Source organism: Anopheles stephensi, chromosome 2 (assembly GCF_013141755.1).
Source record: "Anopheles stephensi strain Indian chromosome 2, UCI_ANSTEP_V1.0, whole genome shotgun sequence".
Classification (NCBI taxonomy): domain Eukaryota; kingdom Metazoa; phylum Arthropoda; class Insecta; order Diptera; family Culicidae; genus Anopheles; species Anopheles stephensi.
This window is the reverse complement of record NC_050202.1, coordinates 76,540,395-76,563,592: the sequence shown is the minus strand read 5'-3', so window position 1 is coordinate 76,563,592 and position 23,198 is coordinate 76,540,395. Positions and strand designations below refer to the sequence as shown.

Genomic DNA, 23,198 nt, shown 5'->3' with positions numbered 1-23,198 from the left:
CCGGCCATCCCCAGATTTGTTGCGCTAAAATATTGACTCGCTTTGAAAGAGAACACACGATGAAAAGCATGAAAATCTGATTTTCAAACACAAACGATCGCACCCTTCTTTGTTTGGCTAAATCGAAAATTACCTACACCCATAATTCAATTCCACGGCCCTGCACAAAAATAACTGTTTCCCTGTTTTTCCCCTCCCCCCCCCTCCCCGCAAAAAAAGCGGATGGAAAGCTGGTTTGAAAAATGTCAAAACAAATCCAACACACACACAATCCGTCCCCGAGATCCGAAATGGACTCGATCGAGCTTTCCCTCCAGACAGACAAGAAAAAAAGCACCCAAGAAAAACGATCTGTTCGAAGTGGTTGAATGCGTTTTTCCTCCATTTATCCCCATTCATTATCAGCGTTAGGTAGAGGTGGAATGAGGATTTCCCTCTTTAGATTATCCTTTCTTCGGTCCGCTTTTCCTGTTCGATTTTGTTGTCGCATTCGATCGGTAACACATTCAATCGGACAGTCGATTGGAAGGATTGCTGAAACAGAAAATCGTCTTCTGTAGCGATGATTGTGCACGTGAACGGGTCTAAGGAAAAGCTGCAAGAAGAACCGTGTCCGCTCATTTCGTATTCCGCTCAGGGGTGGGCACAAATGGAAAGCCGTGATTATAGTTTATGCTAATCCTTGTTTTCTTCCTTCACGCACTCTTTCTTGTATCGGATACGAACGATGAAGAACTTTCCCCATTTGCGAAAAAGGAACATTCCTTTCCCTAGGAGTGAAGATTTTCACCCCGAAGGTAAATACACTTTTCACCGTGCAATTCATTCACCCCGTTCCCTGAGAAAAAAGTGTTACAGGGCTGCGGCAAAAAAAAGCTTTTCTTCTGTGCAAGTGAAGGCATCCCAAGCGGAAGCGTTTTATCGTAAAAACTTACCATCGAAAAAGAAAGAAAAGCGAAACCGAGTCATAACCCCAGACAAATGTTCTGGCTTTCCAAACAGTATAAAGCTTCTAAGGATAAAACTAAACTTACACAACCCCGCACTAATAAGATACGATCGTGACGGAGGGAAAGTGGCGCTCAAATGCTGATGTACAGAGATTGTCGCCGAACGATAAGCGACAGTGAAATCAATGTACTGAAAAATGGCAACATAAAACCGAACCAGCCGGTGGGATTCTTTTTGTTGGTATTGGGAAATACTGTTTCTTTCATGCCGCGCCCAAAAGGATCGCCGACGAGATTGCATCAAAAGCATCCTTCCATCGATTGGATCGGGACTAATTTATGCCCCCGGAGCGATACGGCCATTGTTTTTCCGCATCAATTTCAGTCTCTTTTCCTGCTGCTTTCAGGTTGTCTTTTGAAAAATTTTGAATAAAAATTGATGAATAAAAAAATTTTTTCCTTTACCATAATTCCTTAAAACAACATACTTTTTTATAAAAACGATCATTTTTTTCCCTCCAAAAACATAAAGAATAATTGACAGAATGGATTAATTGGTGATTAAACATTGGGACACATTGTTCAGCTTTTAATTCATTTTATCAAACCGATCATCAACACATAATTAATTGGCATTATGTTATGTTCGATAAAGCACTTGAGTAATTAATTTATGGCAAATAAAATCATAATAAATCCAATTATGCAAAAAAATGCCTCAACATTATTGAGGAAAAAACAGTTTTAAACCCAAATAAACAAAGCATGACAATCATTTATGGCAATTAATTTCTGCTTTCTGGTAACATGCACAAGTACTCTACAGAAGAATTGACAGTGTGAGCCAGCTCAATGTCACAGATCGTGATCGATTTTAGGACAATTTAATGTTCCGCTTTTCGCTCAATGTGGGTCAAACTTTTAATATCAAATTTATGATTACTTTTTTTCATGAACGACGACAAAAACAGTCCACCATTCCATTGAACAACATAATGCTCGTACAAATGTTGTATTCACATAGAACGGCCAGCCTGTATTGGTTCACCGAGCTTCTTGAAGAGAGCGAAAGCTCAAATTGCGACAGTCATGATCGTAATGAAAAGTGGCCCAACGAACCGTGGTGCGAATATGATTGAATTAAATTCATACAGAGCAGCGAGCGCGTGCTGCCACCACCTCCATGAACACGGCCCCAAATGCCCCTGGTTTTGGAAGCTCTGGCTTTCGTCGTTGGCTTCAAAGGTTATTAGGAATTTAATGTTGTTTTTCTTGGACATGCGTCCTCTTTTTAGCGTATCCTCTACGCGGCACCGTAAGAAAAGCCGCTCCACCGAACCGATGTCCACGCGCATGTTTGTATTTAAATAATTTTCCTTTCGCACAACAAACACGGGACACAGGCCCTCGCTGATCGGCGGAGGTTTGCTTTTGGCTCACACCACTTTATTCCACCTTATTTTCATTTTTCCTTCCGACATTTAGGTTTCATTTACCTCGACAAAGCGAGACGAGGAAATTTCGTCGAAACATAGAAGCGTGCGTTTGATGTGAAAGTTTTCCTGGCGGTCGTTTTTATGCTTACTTCTTCTCCGTCTCGAGAGTGCCTTTTTCTTGGGTTGTTTCCTTACTGGAAGAGGAAAAATGTGTACATTTTCTATTTTATTTTGTTTAGTTTTTTCGTTTCGTTATGACTCATTCAATAATTTGAGCGCCGGCAAATATCCTTGATGTGAGCCAGATGAGGGCGAAAACAAAACGTTGCACACATACACTAAAGGAAGTGTTTCTGTGTGTAAGGTCCTTGATTTACTCACAACGATGGGGCCAAAAGAACCCCTCCCCTCCCCTCTCTCTCTCTCTCTCTCTCTTAGTCAGCACAACGCATCCACAGTCCTATGAGACTGTTCAACTTACCACGAAGGAAAGGAAAAGAGCGGGTAAGAGAAAAAAGTTTTCCCTCCACCGTCAACACACTATGAATAAATATAAATTTTAACAGCTCGCCAGCATTCAAAAGCTAAAATAGTCGTAAGAAAAGTTTTCCCAACGAAGCAAACAGTCTCACATTCGGCGCTAGTTACACGTGCACGACAGCTTTTGTCGAAATTCCTCGATTTTCTGCAACTCTGCTCGGAACTGGTGGTGCTGAATATGATTGGGAGGATGAAGGGGAAAAAATAGTCTCGCAAACACACACACACACACACACCCAACTCAAAAAAAACCAGTGAACGACGGGGAGAAAAATCATCTCAGGGAAAAAACAGCTGAGCTCATTCTGGGCAAAGCAAAAACAGGACATGGATGGACAGGAAAACTTTGGCCCGTTAGCTTCCCACTGCTCCTTCCCCGCCCGGGAAACTTTTGACTCCCCCTTCCCGGTCACCGGAAGGATCGGTAAAGTGTTCATAAAAAAGTTGGTCAAACCCATTACTAACACCCATCAGCTGGACTTCCGGTCTAAACGAAGGGAACGGATGCTTGGCTGACACAAGCGTACACACACACGCACACACACACACACACCTCGAAACGAGGATCAAAAACCTCCAAAAGGAAATGCCTTGATACAACATGCCGGACCCAACGCAACAAAAAATCATGCCGGACCCGAAGTAACCACCATGCACCTTGTTAGTGCAGAACCACCGACTCCGAGCGACTCGAGTCCTGGCGAGGCCATTATCGTTCGATTCCAGCTGGAGGATGTAGGACTGGAGTAAACGTAGGAGAATGAGAGAAGAGTAGAAAAAGAAAACATCTCCCATAAGTGCACTCTAGATGGCTCTCTCGCAAGCAAAAAAAGGAAAGCTCCACTCGCTTTTCTTCATACAAGAATGGACTAGAATAAGGGAAATGAGGAAGAAAAAAAAACTCCCTCGGTTCCCTAACAGTAGTACAAGCTCTTTCCGCCTGGACGAATCAATCCGAAATGTTACCGAAATGATCGCCAGCCAAAGGAAATGGTAGCAAACCCGATAAGGACACATGCGCCAGCATCATCCGGTAACGACATGCAAATGATCGTCGTAAAAAGGGCGACATGATAGGAAGCGGAACCAGCTCGACAAGTTGTAACTCTTTTTTCATTTCTTTTCCCCCTATCCGTTCCCACCACCACCAGCGTGTCCTGCCTTTTCCCTATCGAGAGAGCTCAAATCGCATCGAATATGCCCTCCCATTCGGGACGGGTTTTGTGCTCCGTAGCTTCCTGGGTCCTGAGTAGTTTCTTTCCCCGTTTTTTTTTCCTGCCACAAAGACATCCAGACGACCAGAAACACATTCTGCCAAGAAAAATGACCACAGTACGTGTCAGCAGTTTTGCAGCTTACTCCTTGACGCCAGCCCGAACCCATTGTCCGGCTGTGAGAATGTTGAAAAGCGGAAGAGTCGACGAAGAAAAACCCTATCCCAAAATGTCCTTCTGCAAACGTGCAGCAGGACGTTTCTTCAAAACGACAATGTTATCGAATAACCGATAATTGTCGCCACCGGGAATGGAAACGGTGGGAAAAGCTCTTGCAACGAAAGAAATTTGCAGGGGTACCGGCAGGAGGGTTTTCCTACTGGGGAGGCTACATTCCTGGGCGTAAATTTATCGTGCCGACGTGTCCGATTTTGGGGACAGTTTGGAGATGGTCAAACCCGCACATTTGTAGCGATTCACCGTTTGTGGTTTGCGGTTGGTGCGGTGATACTGAAAGCGTGGGCAACAGTCACCGAAGGTCCGATCGACGATGGACGAGGTGTTTCATATAATAGTAGAATGGAAGAGAGAGAGTAAAAAAACAGCAACAGAACTAACGACCGCCATTCCGAAATCGTCCAAGATCGAAAGTGCAGGAAACGGCTTTTGGAACGGCACAGATCGTGTAACGGTGTGGAGGTCATATTTTAGGGGCAACTTTTTCTTCCATTTGCCGGCCACAATATTGAAAGGTTGTTCCATCATCTGACAGGCTTGGTTTGTTCGGGGTCCTGTTGCCTATCGGGAAGGTTTTTGGTGGGAAGTAGGGATGGGAATAGGAACTTTGAGTGGGTTGTTTTTGGAAGTTCTTCTTTTCTTTTATTGGGTTATAAAGACCTAGCCTGATATTGCTGGAAGCTCTTCTTATAAAGAATCAAAGATTGAATTTACTATGTCTTACAGGGTTTAACAGGAAGTCTTATGAGGCTTTCCTTTAGTTGTTTAACGCTGTCTCATATCTGTGGTTTTATCTCAGGATTTCTTCCCACTATTTGATAGGTTTTGCAACATCTGTTTTTTAATTGAGAACAAAAATTTATACATTTTTCTTTATGCAACCTTTATACAAAATGTATACAACCTCGAGAGGTTTCGGCCTGCCATTTCTGGCTTTCTGTGACTTGATTTTACCCGTAGTAAAGTGGTCAGCCCTACCCTAAGGCGGTCTGGATGGGAATTGAACCCCGGTTCTGCCGTCTGAAGACCGGCGTCGTTAGCGTCACTGCCACCGGACCGCCCCTATGTTAGAAATAGTGTGTTCAAAAATGTACAAAAACATTAAAATAGCCAAATAATTCAATTCTTGTCAAACCAATAGAGCATGAATGTCACTCATCTCTTAAGGATTTTCTTTCATTTAATAAAGAACAGGTATTTCGAAGAATATTAATTTCCTTCATGCTCCATGATTCCCTGAATGTATCGACAAATTTATACGAATTCTCAAACGCATCGGAAATTGGTGATGCCCGCAAATATTTCTCAATAAAATCACAATCCTTTCCTTCGCCATAAATATCCACCAAAGACACGTCGTCTGGCGTATTAAGCGCTTGTTTACAGCATCGAATGAATGCTATTTTACAACAATCCCCACCGTCGTACAGCTACACATCACATCACGTCACCCTCAGGGTTAGAACGAGCTATCTCTCTCTCTCTCTCTATGTCTCCTTTTCTCGCAGGGTGACGTGGTGGCTAATGGGTGCTAATTTTTGCTCCACGGTCAAATAAAGCTCGCCATAAAACCGAAAAGGATACGCCAAACAAACATCCTAATCCACCCGAGGTAAAGAAGAAAATGCGACCGGGTCTGTGTTCTGGCAGTGTGCCAGCCAAAAAAGAAAGAAGGGTGAAGGAAAACTTTTTTCACCATCCTAAGACAGACCTCTTTTCCTGGCGCTATTCCTTGGACGAACCAAAACAGAGCTGTATATAAATTGTTTCATCGTCCTACACGTCGCTTCATTCCGCTGTGTGTGTGTGTGTGTGTGTGTATTTTTGGTTCGTTTCTTTTATGAGTTTTTTTTCCTTTTCTTTTGATCACCATTTTCATCACCCAACCCTCCCTTCCAAACCTCACGCTGCATATACATATGTCGGTGATAAAATGCAAAGCTTGCGCCTGGCACGTGGCACGGGCGCGCTAACAAAAATGCCGCACTGACGCTTACGCCTGGGTGGCGCGACACGTTACAGCGCCCAGAGACGCTACAACCCGCCAAGATGCTGCATTTTCAAACGGAAAATGGAAACTTGCTGGTTACGGTGGTTGCAGTGCTGCACGGATAAGTTTATCTTCTTCCATGTACCGAGCGCGTTACAAGTTCGCGAGCTTTCCTTCGCCATCACATTGCATTTTACAACAACAACAAAAAAAACCGTGGAAAACAAAAACACAACCACTGGTGGGTTTCTCTCAAGACGATCGCTTTTCACACCGCTACCCTACCCGAAAGTGGCGACGTGCGAGACGATTTCTGCAACTGCAAGCATGGCTACGCTCTGATTGTTGGACTTTGCAAAACTCGTCCAAACGATAAGTCGTTTCGGGTTTTCCTTTTCTGCTTCAACCACTGCAACGAATAAAACGAAATCTTCTCGTCTCTAGTGAGGTGCGATTTGATGGAAGCAATAGTTTTGTTTTTTCGCTTAACCCGTTCTCTCGTTTTCTCCCGCAGCATCGAACAACTCAATCGGCAATCAGCACAATCCCCGTAGCCTTTTGAAGAAGTGACAGACGAACGCATAAAACGAAGCTGAAACAGTATCCTGTCGGCACGTATGCGTACAAGGATGGGGTTTGTTGGTTCGCTAAAGTTTATCGAAAACTAGTTACCAGCATCGATGTCACCGGCGTAGTTAGTGAGTTCTTCTTTTAGTGCTTCGAAGCGCTTGATTTGCGTGAAGATAAAAGAAGTACAACATAATGCTAGGAACATCCGATTTTCCTTTTCTCTTTCGTGTTTTACGGATTCAACTGACTTAGTTGAATTCCTTGAGTAGTTTTAACAGTCTTCAAAAAATCAAATAAATTTATTGTTTAAAGGTCAACACTCTAGAAGACTCCAATACACACACTCCTGTACAACGCACATCTACTAAGATAGCCGTGCATGGTAATTAAAACCAACTTTTTCCAACTCCAATTTCACCAACCGGCAATAATTAGTTGTGTTTCGCTTAAATGGCGCATAATTCACTGCGGAAAAGCGTACCGTAGCGATCCGGCCCCAAACAACAACAACAACAACAACAGGCAGCATCAAAGAAAATGGAAAACAGAGGTGTTTGCCAAATCGGTGATCACCAATCGTGGCGTTGGTTGGTTGGTTTAATTCGTCGATGTGTTTTTGTTGCTTTTCCCTCCGAGCGACCGAAACCAAACAACAACAACACACACACACCCGTTTGCCGAGAAGGTTTTCCCACCTGCAGGGTCTGGCCAGCCACCTCAGCGAGCTTTCCCTTGCGAGCGAGCCCCACGGCTGTTTCGAATTTGCTCGCACCGGAACCCCGAAAAAAAAAACAAAACACCACCACCCACTGCAGTTAAAAAATGCATGCAACAACACGTGGAAAAGAAAAAGAAGAAAACTTTCACCCGGACGCTTTACCCTTGCAGCAAAAGCGTCGAATGATACGGCATATGATCGATTTTCGCCACCGGTGTACGAGTGTGTGGCTGTGTGTGCGCACAATCATGATCGTTGCTTACTCTTTTTTTTTAAATAAATTGATCAATATTTCCACCCTGGTTGTGCTATCGGTGGCCACTGCATCACCGGCGTGTGCAGGTGATAATTTTCATTCCTGGCTAGGCTACCCGTGGGACAACTAGCTGTACTTATTTATTTTGCTTTAATAACAACCCTTTTTTCAGCTTGATTCCCCTTGCCGGTTCTGTTATTGTACGCCCAATATTTTCCTTTTTTTCTCTTACCCTGCTGTACGCTTTTCCGCTTTCCGATAGTGCACGCTTTCCCCCGGAATGGGTGATCGATTCGCTTTCACAAGCTCACACGTGGCACACAGACGTGGCTCGTATCCTACACGGGACAGTGAAAATTGACCCGTTTTTCCCGAGCGGCCGTTCCGGGAAAAGCGATGGCGATTGGCGTGCCGGCCGGAAGCGCAGCTGCATATCGGGCCGGGCTGGAAAGTGACCAACCCACCAAGTGACCGAGTTTCCGGTTCGGTTGCGAATCATAATCTGGCCGCGGATGGGCGGCTACGGTGGTGCGTATGATGCGATGCGGTGGAAGATTAATTTTCCCTTTTTTATGTTACCCCTCTACTGGCCGATTTCTTCGTTCACGAGCTTCGTTTGGGGGGATGATAAAGGGGAAAAGGGAGATGAATTTATTGAGGGCGCTTAAATTCATCCATGAAGCAGATGGACGGATTTTGACTGGTGTGATGAGCGATGGGGCACTTTTTTTGCTTATTGCAATGGAATGGGCTATATTAAGCGCAAGAATTCTAATTATTAAAGCTCAAGATAGTAGAAGTTCTCGATACTGCTCATGGTCAAGCGCCGTCACACTATCACAGTTCCTCCTTCTATAGGATCGTTCGGTGCCATTGTCATGACATGACCAGCCAACCTCAATCTGATCAGAATAATTTTCTTTAAAATGGTGAGATTTTTGAACAACCCGTAGAGCTCCTCCAATGTCTACCGAATGAAGCTAAAAAGCCCTGTCAGAATCTTCTTATCAATAGCGGCCAAGAAGACTTCATCAGTTTTGGATAGATCCCATGTCTCAAAAGCATTTATGATTACTGAAAGACTTAAAACTACTAAAAGACCAATTTAGCTCCATGGTTTTCTGGGACAAAACCTAAGAATGGAGAGAGGGTCCACATTAATTGCAGGAATTACTCACTTACTTATCATCCTCACTTACTAATCCTCGATACCGCTCACGGGTTAGCGCCGTCGTCTGCCAATCCGTTATCCCGGCCGTTCTGGCGGACGCATCAACGCCATCACTCCATCTCAATTTGGGCCTACCACGCCTCCTCTGTCCTTGTGGACGGCCTAAAAGGACTTCACGGGCTGGGTCGTCCGGTGTCATTCTCATGACGTGACCAGCCCACCGGAGCCTGGCGAGTCTAATGCGCTATACGATAGTGAGATCATCATACAGCTCGTAGAGCTCGTCGTTGTAGCGGCTCCTCCATTGTCCTTCCACACATACGGGGCCAAAAATCCTTCTGAGCATCTTCCTCTCGAACGCGGCTAAGAGGGCTTCGTCAGTCTTGGACAGAGTTCATGTCTCAGAGGCGTATTTGAGTACTTGGACTATACAATTTTCTGTTCAGTCCCAGCTTCGTCCGTCGCGACAGGTATTTAGAGTGGAGAAGTTTCCTCAGGCTGTAGTATGACCGGTTGGCAGCCAGCACCCTTGTACGTAACTCAACATCAATGTTGTTGTCGGTGGGCTGAATTTGACCCCAGTAAGGTGAAGTTTTGGACGACTTTGAAGATGCGGTCACCTATTTGTACATCATCAGTGTTTGTTAGCAGGGTCGCTGATGGTGCCACCATCATTTTGGTTTTCGCCTCGTTAATCTCCAACCCGAGGTTCTGTGGCGCACGCTCGATCCTTTGATAAGCTTCTGCTACATAGGAGAGCTTCAAACCAATGTTGTCTATGTCATCAGTGTATGCCAGGATCTGGATTGATTTATAGAAGATGGTCCGCGAAGCTTCCACCTCCGAGTCGCGGATGGCTCTCTAGCGACAGATTGAAAAGGAGACAGGCAAGCCCATCCAAATTGCAGGAATATTGATGAGATGAGATGCTCGTCTTACACAAGACAAGGTCAAGTATCAAATCCTCTCCATAAGACTATCTTTCCAACTATCAATGAAGTCGAAAATGGCTGAGCTAGATCACTCGAAATTGTAGAGCCACATTGAAAGAAGACGATGCCTACCCTCCAGCATACCCGATTGTCATCGTGTCAATAACATCAGCTAACAAAAACTTTCCTTTTATCAACAACATGACTTAAAGTTAACCTCACACTGTCCGTCGGACCAGACACCAACAAAACAAAACCAAAATTTGAAACATCTTCCAAAAGTCAATCTTAAAAAGTTGACCCAAACTACTTCCCACGAATCTGTCTCACCAAAGTTTCACCCCAAAAGCACCCATTATTGCATCATGTGGGAGGTGATGTTTCCCTACGCCGTCCGTCTCGTTCAATCGCTTTCCCCTTTCACACTATCAAATGCCGATGGCTCAAGTAAACAAACCCAGCAAAAACATCACCCGTCGCATCCGCTTTTCGCGAAACGGTCACGATAGTTTACGGACGCTTTTTTGCCCCCATTTGTTCCCATCCTCTGCTCGTGGGAGGATCGTGATGGGACGAAGCCTCCCAGAGCCCGGCTGTCCGTCACTTGTCGCCTGCGTGAATCAACAGACGCGAATCAACCGAAACGAATTTCAGCCGATTTCCGTAAGCAGCAGATTCGCACCGTCTGCTGGCCGGGCCGGCCATTGGCAAACCGTCTTCCAAACCGGTGCGCGATTGCGCCTTACCATCTCTCGTTAGCCGTTTTGCCCGGCGTTTTGCCCGACTGACCGTTGGCTGCAGTTTCTAATTTATCCAGCGCGGGCTGGCATCGCTGCTCGCCTTACCTTTCGCTAACGATGTTCGACAGTTCATTTCCTGACCTCACGATCCAACCGGCGAAGATGCAATCGCACTGCTGCGGTACGGTGTGCCGATTTCATCAGGCACCGCGACAAACAAACGAGATGCTCGAATGATTTCCGATGCTGTCCGCAGCATCTCCACTGTGTGCAGCCAGCAGCGATGCACCGACTTCGGTTTGCAATGCACGATGGCGAGATCGCTTGGGAAATTTGCGCGGCAGGTCGGGCAGCCTTCCCAAGCCAAACTTCTAACCCGGGCTTGAATCGCAATGAGGCAATTCCAACTTACCTGCAACGAGAGAAGAAGCAAAAGAGGGAAAAAGCGAAAATTGTTAATACGTTTAACGACGTTGTGAAAATGGTGCTGATTGGGAAAAAAGGCCAGCAAAGCGGAAGGTGGAAAATTGAGATAGGGCAGGGCAGGAGGTGGAAAATAAAAATAGCAAACACAGCAAGAGAAATCGTATGATTAGATTTTCCGCGAATAAAACTGCACGGTAAGAAAATTAACGAGCGTTTAAAAGTTCATAAAACACGGCGTAAAAGAAGCAATCAAATTAAGAAAGGGAAAACCATCAAAGACTTTGACTGATAAGGAGAAAAAATTGGTAGAAATTGAAAAACGAGTTGATAGACTAGAAAAATTAAACATTCTATCAATTATATACAATATGATTGAAAATTGGTAAAATATCTAACAGTTGAAAAGAAATAAAACAGAAATAGGTAAGAAAAACAATGTAAAAAAAACCTCATTGATAATTGAAATGAAATTCAAACTAAAGTAAACTAAGTCAACCATTAGCATCGAAACAGGATAACAAAGACCGACCACAATGGAACGTTGAGACAAAACTGGGACGTCTCACGGGCGAACCTTTTGCCTTCCGATTTTCCGTCCGGATAAACGCACGGCCTAGACAGCACGCTTAACCACCACCACCGAAACCATAATTGACGCTCAACCGTCCGGCAAGCGAGGAAAGCGAATAAAATGCACCAAATTAGTTTACAATTACCCACCGAAACGGTGCACGAAAAGCCAAACTAATTATCGTGCTTACGCTGACCATCCGTCCATCATCTTGCGAGCCGGTGAAAGAAAAACACCACCGACACCGGTCGTTCAATGGTGGCCAACACTTTTCCCAAACGGCCACAATAACTAGGGTTCTACCGGTTCCTCCCCGAAGCGTTGAAGCTGTTTTGATAAACTTTCACGCCGCACATTGATCAACTGTTGTGTGTGCCCAGCTGAGGTGCAATCGAGACTAAACACCCGGACGATAGAAAAAAGGAGCACGATTACTGCAAGGTAAATCTGCAGCAAAAAAACGATGCAGGTGGTGATCATCATTGATGCGTGGAAAAACTTTTTGACATGAAAATTTCATCCCAAAACCTCAAAAGTTGGAACAGGTACGAGAAAAAAAGGGCTCGATTAAGGTCACGCCCGAAACATTGGACGGGTCAGCCAAACGGGAAACTCATCAATGCCCACGTAAAAAACAAACACCAAAAAGCGTTCTCGTTTTGGCTTCGATGATGCCTGCCGGCATCGGTTTGGTTCCCCTTTTGAAAACTTCCCATAATTTTATTCTCAATTTTTGGTTTACTTTTTAATGATGCGCTTTCAAACACTGTACAAAGTATTAGTAACACGGGCAGCATTCCAACAAAAAAGAGCCGAATGAAAAGCCCACCGAAAGCTAATGGCAGCACTATCATCTGGTGCCAGCAATGACCCAATATCCCACTGCCGGGTTTGAGGTTGAAAATAAAAACCCATCCCGGGGAACATGACTGATAGGCTCATCAGCAGCAACACAACAAATCGTCTTTTGTCTTTTGTTTTGGAAACTGTGTCTCGGGAGACGCTTCGCTTCCCCATTAGCCAACGAAAAGCATTCCCATCCAAACAGTGCACCGATTGGACTGCCGGTTGGGTCATTCGGCAGCGTGTCAAAAGCTTGTAGCCAGTAAGCGCGCTATTCATTTGCTGCACAACTGGGGGTTTTGTTTAATTGAATTCAACCCGGGTTTTATTTTGAGGCAGAGACGAATTCTTATTATGCTGTCGTTTTTTTTCTCTTTCCGTTGTTGTAGTTGTAGCGTTAATTAAGCTGCTCATTATTCTGTAATGCAACGAATTAAGAAAGCGAACCTCGGGCCAGTCTGAAGTAAACTGGTGGTGTTAGCGATAAATGGAGCGTGGCTGCTTTTTTGTTATTGTTTATGATTATTTTTGAATGCACTGTAACTTGTTATCAGCACTCGGAACGAACCCGTGAGATAAGCGACTGGTTTTGAACGAAGGCAAAAAATGATTAGTTAGAGACCTCACTATTGGAATATGGATCATGTAACACAGAACCCAGCATGAATATTTTTAAAATGAAACAAGTTAAAATTTATTGCCTCACACGTATTTCTGTTGGTAAATTTCAAAGTATTTTTCAAATAATTGCACATTTAAAATACCTTGAACTTATTATTGCATACCTTCAGGCGTTTACGATCTAGAATCTACGCTCTATACCCATCGAGAGATTTGGTAAACTTGTTTCCAACAGACAGACCGATGCATTCAAACAAACTGCCAACAATTTAACCACAACTATACGGCAAACTGAATTCCGGTGCAAAAACATACCTTTGAACTTGAGAGGATTCATTTTTCATCCCAATTTACCCTCCTTTTCATTCGCAGAAGCGATAATGTTTCAGTAAGCACCGGTTTGAAACACCGCACCGAACTGTTTGGAATTTATGCAGCTCTATATTTTTTTTCTAAAAAAACTGCATATCGATGCTGTATAAAATTAGAAATAATGAAACAATATTAATAATAAGCATTTTTCCGGAATGATGCTCCGACTGTATCGCTATTTTTAGCATTTGAACTATTGAAATTCTCCCAGAATATAGATTGCAATTTTTTTTACCACTAAATTCGAACATTGTTCGACTGATGCCATGATACAGTTTTAATAACGATTGTTCGGTTATCAAATAAATTTGCCAAGCGATGAAGCGATTCCTTGTACAACTTTCAACCGTGTTCTACAATAAATACGCACGCCCTTTCGTTCATACTCCTCTCGCAACATTTGCATAACCCAACTTGTTGGAAAGGTGTTTTTCTCCGGGCACGATGAGTTCCCGGCAGCAGCGCCACCATCATCATCCAAATAAAACCCACAAACGTATCATACCACCGAGCGAGGGCCAAACAAAAAACCCACCCGAAAAGTGAAAAACACCTTCCGAACCGAGCCGAACCGAATGCCAGCAGGAACCGGCTTCTTCCGACCGAACGTGCCATTGGGATGGGGTGGGTAATTATCATAAATTTGCTAATAAAATTATTTCACTTTTTTGGCTCGCGTTTCCTGGTTTGTGTTTTTCCTGCTGGTTCGCGTTGTGCCTTTAAGCAGACGCCGTGCTTCAAGTGCTTCAAGCCGGTGTTATGGCAGAGCAAAAATCGAGTGAAAAGCGTTTGGCTGGTGAGAAGGGCGCAAAATGCTCATATATTCCGTATTATCCCGTTGGGAGGAATCGAGGGAAGCCCCTTTTCGGGGACTGGATTTAAGCCGACACTGATACTTTTTTGAATTAAATTGAAAAATTAAATTATTTTCCTCTCCACTGTCGGGGAGCATACATTCTTTGGAGGAAAAAATAAAAGATCCGGAATTCTGTTCTTCGTGCGACTCGGAACAGGTTGCATTCGGGCGGCATTCGGCAAGTCCACGCGGACAAAAGCAGTCCAAACTAGCGACAGTTAACGGCTTTAGACATCGGAACACACGCTCCGACGTCCTTAACTGGTCGAGTGGGAAGAAACTACCCTTTTTGGAGGTTTCGTTTTTCCCGCAACTAGAAGCCTACAAAGTCGAAGATATGTTTATGCCGACGATAAGAGGTTGGTGTGTGGTTTAGGAAGAATGTGTTTGTTTTACCAAAACCAAACCAAACACACGTGTACCAGCCCGCCAAGTTACGACTTGTGATGGAGGCTGTGTTAGGAAAAGGAAGGAATCGAAGTCACAACACACCGAAACGAAGAAACGACAGCAACGACACGCTAAACCCAACTCCACCACCGAAGCTAAACCGGTTTCCGTACGCCACGCTACTTCTGGCGTGGTTTTTGGGGGTGGTAAAGTCACCCCACGGCCAGGCCTGCACATTCGCTCAGGTGCAGCAAGCGGTCGCAATCGGTGGTGAGGACCAGTTTCAACCCACCTATGCTGACTAAGGCACCAACAACAACAAAAACTCGGGAAGGCCAGAGGGCTGGCGTAGCGTTCGAGCTGCAACCAGTGGTCCGATGGGGTGCGAGCTGTGGCGTTCACGTGCCGTTTTACACCGTACTTTGTCGCTGATCGCATTTCCTGCTTTTAGAAAGGCCTTGAGGCTCGAGTTTTCTGTAGCTAATTCAGTGTGTAAAGGTTGGTGCTTCAAAATAAGCTCCATCGTTGTGATGTAGATACGATAAGGTTTAAGCTATTTTTAACATTTAAATAAACAAATAATAGAACTCGTTGTGATTTTTTGAAAAGAATACCATTTGAGAATCAAAATAACTGCCCTACTTAAAATATTTTCTACTCCACAGCTCTTAAGAGGCATGAAAACTTAACCTTAAAAAATGAAAACTGCTTCCAAGTGCATCCCCATCATCCTTGCAACAGCTTGGCCTTGCGCGAACCGAAGCGTTCAGTAATGACACATTCCACCGAACAAAACAACACTCAACAAAAAAAAAATGGCCCCCAACTAATCGTTTCCATCGCATATGTCGAAATGAAATTTGAAACATTAATCTCCCCTTTTTTTCTCTCCTTTACACATCATCCATCTGCCCCATTACAATCCGACAATGCCGACCGTCATTGGAGTGGGGCGTTTTGCATTCCTTCAATCGATGGCAGCCGAAACCATCAGCGTTCGTCTAAGTCGTCTAAGTGTGCTTCGCATCCACACACATAGCAACCACTGGCGAGCTGAAGTTCGAGAGCATTAGCATCCCATGCTGCACCCAACCGAAGATCGAAGAAAACCCAAGATCGACGATTGACAGCACAGCAGCGCGAGAACACTACGGCCGACCACCAAGCAAGCCAGCATATCGCGATAAACGTTTGCGTTACGGTGAACGATCGCCCCCTTTTTTTGATTTGGTTACACAAAAATGCTTTCAAAACACTGCACTTGACACCCACCCGCTACTCACATGGGACAGTACGCGGCGGTACTGTTATGTCAACCTTTCTTTCAATGGGTAGCAGTCGACTGGAAACTGCACCCACTGCCGACGTTCAATATCCCACCACCGTGGTTTGCCATCAATGGGCTTAGATCTTCTCGCAGAGCGTCGGCAGTAGTAGCGTGGTGCAGTCGGAATGGAATATCGTTTCTTTGCCGTGGTGAGGTTTTTTATTCATTCATTCGCGTTTTATGTTGCGGTTGGGACCCTGCTGAATGTTTGTTGTGATGCTGCACTCAGATTTTAAATTGAGCTTGATTAACAGCATGTTAGTTATGTTTTCCTTCAGCATAAACAAGCAATCCGGAGTGCGGATGGGAAGATCAACTGAATTAAATTAATTTGATATCGTTTGTTTGCAACTCTTAAATTCGCTCCAAACATTGAAGAATCTTCCGGGCTTTCTTCAGAATGATTATAAATAAATAAATTCTGTAGGCAAGATTATTTTGCATTAAATAGCCTTCCTCCACAATGTTCAACTCAACTAAAACATTTGCGGAACATCGCCAAACACACTCATCACATCAAACATCTGCCATATTGATTCACATTTCGTCTCCGAAGCAGCATCCGAGTCGAGCTACCCTACAGCGATTGCTGCCAACACTACTCCTTCGCCGGCTTGCAAATGCATCCAGTCTTCCACACACCCGTTTTAGGGCAGTACGAAACGCATCAGCAACAGCCAGACGCAAACAAACGCGAAAACAAACATGCCGTGTACGAATGCCGGCGTTGGGGAGTCAGATAGAAAAAAAAGCCCAAGCTACCCACCAGCAGCAGCGACCTCACTGTTTGCGCCGTTTGCCTCTCGGCACATTATGCTTCGCTGACGGCAAACATATTATGCTAGCGGCTGGCTGGCAAACACACACACACACAAACACGCCAGAACGTACAAAGAAATCCGCTCTTTGCGTGACGATCACCACGTGCTGACTTTGATTGTCTAAGCCGTCGGAAGGGGGTTTCGGTAGGGCTCAGGAGTAGTAATGAGCGGTTAAATAACATCTTTTAAAGGGGTGGTTTTGATTTAGTATTTGTTTCTTTGTAATTTGAAGGTATTTAAACAAATATTGCCTTACGCTTTGATGTAATTTGGGATTGATATTAATTGCGAAAAGTCCATAATTCGGGAGAACTCAATATGTTGAACTATTTAATTCCAGATCCATGTGGTAAAGAGCCCTTCTTTCGCTTTATGATGTGGGTTTGGCTCCAAATAATGGCGTACGAGCCTCAACTCTCTGCCACTTGTTGCAAATGGGCGGAAGCTCGTTACCAAAAATGATTCTCTTTATTCCACGCCGTTTCCACCAGAACAGCCCGGCTGGCTGGCTGGCTGGCTGGCTGGCTGGCTGGCAGTATGCCACCATGAAAATTCGGGTCCCATGGTTTGGGTGTCGTCCCGCCGACGCGTTGGCATATGGAAATGGTTTATCCACCCGCAGCATAAAGTGGCCACTCTTCGCAAACATTGAGCATTTTGAATGTTCGCGATTGCTGTCACGAAACTCTTCAAATTGAATAATGGCAACAACAAAAAAACTCACACACTCACACAGAGAGAACTCAAAACAAAGCTTGTTGCAATTGCTGTGGTGTGGTTGAGATCAAGTGTCGCTTACGTACGCGGCACACTCGTCCAACATTCGCACGGCCTGGCCCAATTCGACGCACTGTGTTTACATTGACAAACCGTTCGTTACAAACGGTGCGTATCAATCGGTATATGGGTAATCGGCCCCAATGTTTGCCGATGTATCGTTGGGGACGAAAATTCACTCCAGTGGCCAACTGGAGTTGCAGGTACCCTCTTCACGTTTGGAGACCTATTATGCCACAGGTATTGGAGATCGTCTCGTGGAACCAATCAATAATCGTTCGGCATACATTTTTAAGTGCTTGTTAACTATTTGTTATGAACGAGTTTTTTTTTCACAAGAAAACTAATTCAAAAATCCTATTTTATGCTCTCCTGCCCCACCGTTTGTAGTCCAAACGAACAGTTTATTAAAGTTTTCACTGTTTGAGCTAGAATGCATACTTCGAGCGTCTGCCTTTCTCTTCAATGCGTTCAATAGGCTTCACACAGTCCACAAAACAATATGCAAAGTGTAATGCGTCAAACTGCACCCAGAAAAGGCTAACGCTGGCACATGGCACCAACGATCCCACTATTAGCCTGCGCGTAACACATTCCACGGCGAGCCCTCCACAACGCGATGGTTCGGGCAGGAATTTCACAAACACCACGATTTCAACCACGACACGAGGAAGGTGCGGCTTAAAGCCACGGCACGAGCTGTGCTTGCCAACTTTCTGCTGTCCGCTGATGGACACACTCGATGGATTCGACGACCAATCGATTGTGAGAGATGTCGGGCAACGATATTCATCCACCGACGGCTGCGGGAGTGGGTGCGGGCTCCGGGTGACGCCGGACACACCTGTGAATGAGCTGGCTAAGCTTGCCGAGTAAGCGATCGCACCATTTAATCGCATTACATTATCATCCCCGTTTCAGCATGGGAGGGCTAAATGTTTGTTCATCCACCGTTGGTGGAACGTCTTCCGTTGGTACGCCGGTGTACTGCGCTCCCACGGCTTTCCGCGTGTCAAATGTCCAGTGGCGCTGGTGACGCTACCATTCTAAACAGTGCGCTGGGAGAGTTCTCATGCCGTGGCCGTGTGTGGTTGCTCTTACAAGTGCAAATGAAAACCACATCTCCCACAGTTTCGGCTGCTTCCAACCATCCTTCCGGCAGCATTCCCGTTAGTCAGGAACGGGAATTAGCTAACACGTCGGTCGGTTTGAGCTGGTATGCTTGCGAACTACCCAGGGAGTTCCCTGGCCGTGTGACGTCCCGTGTGACGGTGGGTTCGATTTGCTTGAATCATCATTTGAAATCACCTTTTAGCTTGCTTTATCCCAGTTCCACCATGCTCCACACCAAACGAAGTCAAAAATCTTCCCAACGATGGTGATAATAGACCAAGATTAGGAGAAATTATGTTACAAACTTACTTCACAAGACCATGCGAGAGGTGGCCACGCACGAAATTCCCCCCGAATGGCGAGAGAGATGATGTTGCTGCATTGAAGCTTTGCCATTGCTACATAGAAGGTGAAGTGTGGATGGAGAAAAAAGCCGAGGGAGTAGCTCACTTGTATGTATCTTCGCGATGGAAATGCCAGACATGGTCGACCCCAGCACGCCACAAAGCTGCAGAGTACATCATCCGCAACGTCTTATCGTACGGTCGAGTAACATCTTAGAATGTCTTACATTATTCAACGGATTAGCGGGTTTCGCTTTCAGCCCGCATGCCACCATCCGCATGATGTTGAAGCTCCAGAAGCAATAGGCAAATCGTGCAGTACAGCTGACCACTCTACCACTCTCGACCAGGAATACGAAAGGAATTGATCTTATCTCTTTGCTCACGGTTGTCTTCGGTGGTGATAGCAATCGCGGAAGATAACTCGAGACAGCCGGCAGGGCAGTACTAAACAAAATATTTCGGAGATATTGAAGACCTCCAGCGTACAGGAAGATAACGTTTAGAATCAATCTGGAGGAAAAATCTTGCAATTTCTAACCTTACGCAGTTTGTGCCATTTGAATGGGCGCATTGTCCGTAACATCTGCGTGTAGCCTCAGCAAACTATTGCGCTACTTGAAAAGCGCTACAGCGCTGTCAAAAAGACGAAATTCTCATGCTCTCATTCACTCGTAAATTCTACCCTCAGCTTAACTCATCGTCCGTTAGAATCATTGTCTGAGCGGTAGGCTCCCGGTAGCCCGTTACTAGGTCGGAATAGCTCGTGACTTGCTGCCCAACCGGCAGATAGTAAGATCTCCGCGCCAGCTTGCTCACGGAACCGTGGAAAAAGCTGATGTTAAAATAGCATTCAACGCGTAATTTCCTTCCTTTGTGTTTTTTTCGGGACGCGATTTCTACCCGTGCTTGTGAACTCGTCACCGGAACTCCGGATCCGGCATCAGAACAATTCTCGGTCGCTTCTCATAAAACTCCCACCCACGAACCGGAATGGCTGGAAGAAGAACACGGCCCGAATCTTCTCCGTCGCGCGGAAGCGAATCAATGAGGTGTAAAAGTCTTGAAAAATAGGAAACGAAACGCTGTCGTCATAACGTCGACTAAAATCGTACTCGCAAGGCTTTGCCGTTTCGACTGAAATTTTGGCCAACGTGCGCAAAACAACAAATGGTGCATTGCGAGCAGTTTCCTGCACACATTTCCACAGTGATCGAACGTGTGTAAAGCAATAAAAGCCTTAAGTGAGGCCGCTTGAAATCGCCCAAATTGAGGGCAGCCTGCAGGGCCAGTAAACCAGGGCCGATTTGCGATAGGCAAATGCGATATTTGTTTGGCCTCTTTAGCACTTTACGAGCGGCAACTCATGACTCATAAAGATACTTTTTCGACAAAAATCTGCCCACCGTACCATGCTTATTCGCGGCGGCAAACCCCATTATTCAGATCGCACATTAGGTCCGTCGAACACCGATGACAATCAATTGCTTCAACGAGGTTTAAGTAAACATTTGCGCAGCTCCGTCCACACGCATCAACCGGCTGTCAAACTTGACATCTCACTGCGTGTGCGTGTTTACTAATGCTTGTTCGTCGCCATGTTGGATTTCGGTCGATCCGTTGGCTTTCGACACACACACGTGCGTATCAAGGTCGGGGAGCCGCTTGTTCGAATGCTGTCTTCCGTACGGTTGTGTTCCGTTTGCCGCCTGCTACCTTGTCAACGTCCTTCAGCTTCGCGACTGGGAACGCACAATCCGGCGTGGGCATCGCCCGCCGAGAGGTGACGAAATAGGATAATGAATGTAGAGCAAGAAGTGTGGAGGACCAAAAGCAAGCAAGGGGTACGTAAAAAAAATCAATGATTAATGAACCGAGGCCACCGGTGCGTTAATGGGGCATTATTACACTTTTTTCCACCTAAGCGTCGTACGGAAATCGAAACGAATTTCTGGGAAGCGAATTTGATCATCGACCCCATCGACACTCAGCATTTCACGGACATTTCCGAAGCGGCTCGCAAGCTTTTAACCGTGGGCGAAGCCATGAAGAGTTAATTTGTTTTACACGCTATTAACCTCGAAAATTTACAGAGCACAAGCATCGCCACGTTCCGGTGCAGTGAAATGGTGAGTTGTTTTGTTTTTTTTTAGTTTTATTTCATTAATACCGTTCCTCCTTAACTCGATCTTTCTGCGTGTTTGCCTTCTTCGGGGCCGCTGGTTCCGTCCGGCCATCTCAACACTTCCCAACGAGGTCGAAACACCGAAAACACCGTTTTTCGTGTACATGTCTCGTGCCGAGTGCTGTCTTCGCCGTGTCTACAATCGTACAAATTCCAAAGCACCGAACAAAAAGCCCGAGCCCGAGCGATGGTCGGAATGGATCAATCCCCGCAATGCGCGTCTCGAGCAAAAGATCTAGTTTTCTGGTAACGAGAGTAATTTCCTTTCTAAAATGGATTTTTTGACAGACAGTCGTACGTCTGCAGCCCGGTACTGGACCGGTAACTCTGGACCGGCCATGTGCTCATACTTACATTTCACTTCTACTTCACGTCTCTACCTTGGTGTGTTCTTGCTGTTGGTTCACCACTCTTTCCAACTCAGCCAACGCGTTTCAGTGCTAAAGATTTGACACAACGTCACACGGAGTTCCTTTCGCTGGGACAGGTTTCGGACATTTTTTTTTTTTGAGGTTGCCCAAGCACTTGGACAACACCTTTCCTACACCTTCCGAGGTTCGACGAAAACTGGCACATTCTCCCTACTGGTTGGCCAAGTTTTTGCACACCGAGGCACACACCCCGAACGTGGTGTTTGATAATTGGCCCCAATTTTGCTAATAAATCATGCTATCGGTTTATGGAGAAGCTGAAAGCCTTGTTCCCCTAAAAATAGAAAATAAAACTGCAAAACCGCAGTTGCTCCACCAGTCTGTGAATATCGGCTTACAGTCGTCTGTGGTGCATTGTTGACAGCACGCGGGAACTGGAGACCGTTTTCGGCATTGTCTTCTCAAATTTCAATCAACATCATCGCCCGATTGAAACATCATGTAACACCCGAACGCAACCTGCCTTTCATAATCGAGCCTCCAATCGAGTGGCCTCTGATGGACCCGTTGTTAACGTGGCCGATCGTGCGTCTTCGTTGGAAGTCCACTATTCTGGCAACTCTGGACACCTCTGACACGCACACGCTCCTGAAAACTGAACTTTCACAAAGAAAGCACCTATCACCAGGGAAACAGTCCACACAGAAAAAAAAGCTCCAGACTCGCCCGGAGACTAGTTTTCGGTGCACATGGCGTGCACATAACCTCCAAAACCAGACAGACGTATCGTATCGGTGGGTCCAAAGTTTCGTGGAAAGAATCGGTTACCTTGCGGGCTGTAGTAAGCGTCTTGTTGCCGAGTTCAATGACGGCTATTTCAGAAAAAAAAGCTTTTTCCAAAACAAAGGCACAGTACAGTGGCAACGGCCAAATTTTCAGCCTTCATTCATGCACCGTCGCCAGCATGTGCTCAAGTAGAAGCAGTCGCGTACAATTAGTTTTCGTCGATCAACAATAAACATTGCCGGTACGGTCATTAGCATCAAAATAAATAATTCGTTCCGACGGTGTCGGAAATGTCTCAGTCAGCGAAGGTACCACAGTCTGCCAACTGACAGCTCGTCTTCTCCCTCTCTCTCTCTCTCTCTCTCTCTCTCTCTCTCTCTCTCTCTCTGACGCATCAGCAGCGAGCAAAAAGCTGGAAAAAGGAAAAACTTCCGCCAAGCAGACGCTCACGAAACATACGAAATTATTAATCGACCAAATCATGCTACCAACATGTGTGGCGTGTAGTGGAATAAACAAAAACGTCAAACACAATGAAGAAGGCGAACCCCGGCGTAACCGAACGTAACGCAACTGGCATTGAAAAGATGCAACGTCAGTGGTTTCGGTAGTTCGGCGTTGCGTTCGACCACCGGACAAAG

The 23,198-nt window shown here is 45.4% G+C and overlaps 1 protein-coding gene and 1 long non-coding RNA gene across 5 annotated transcripts in view; one reads left to right on the top strand and one right to left on the bottom strand.

Moving 5' to 3' along the window:
• Nucleotides 1-7,349, top strand: part of LOC118507729 — a 64,002-nt gene extending 56,653 nt beyond the window's left edge. For all 3 annotated transcript variants that reach the window (XR_004905693.1, XR_004905691.1, XR_004905692.1), the window contains 2 exons: nucleotides 6,319-6,815; nucleotides 6,882-7,349. This is a non-coding gene — a long non-coding RNA (uncharacterized LOC118507729). The remainder of the gene's footprint in view (nucleotides 1-6,318; nucleotides 6,816-6,881) is intronic.
• Nucleotides 1-23,198, bottom strand: part of LOC118507728 — a 106,409-nt gene that overhangs the window by 72,035 nt on the left and 11,176 nt on the right. The gene's annotated exons all lie outside the window — the stretch shown is intronic.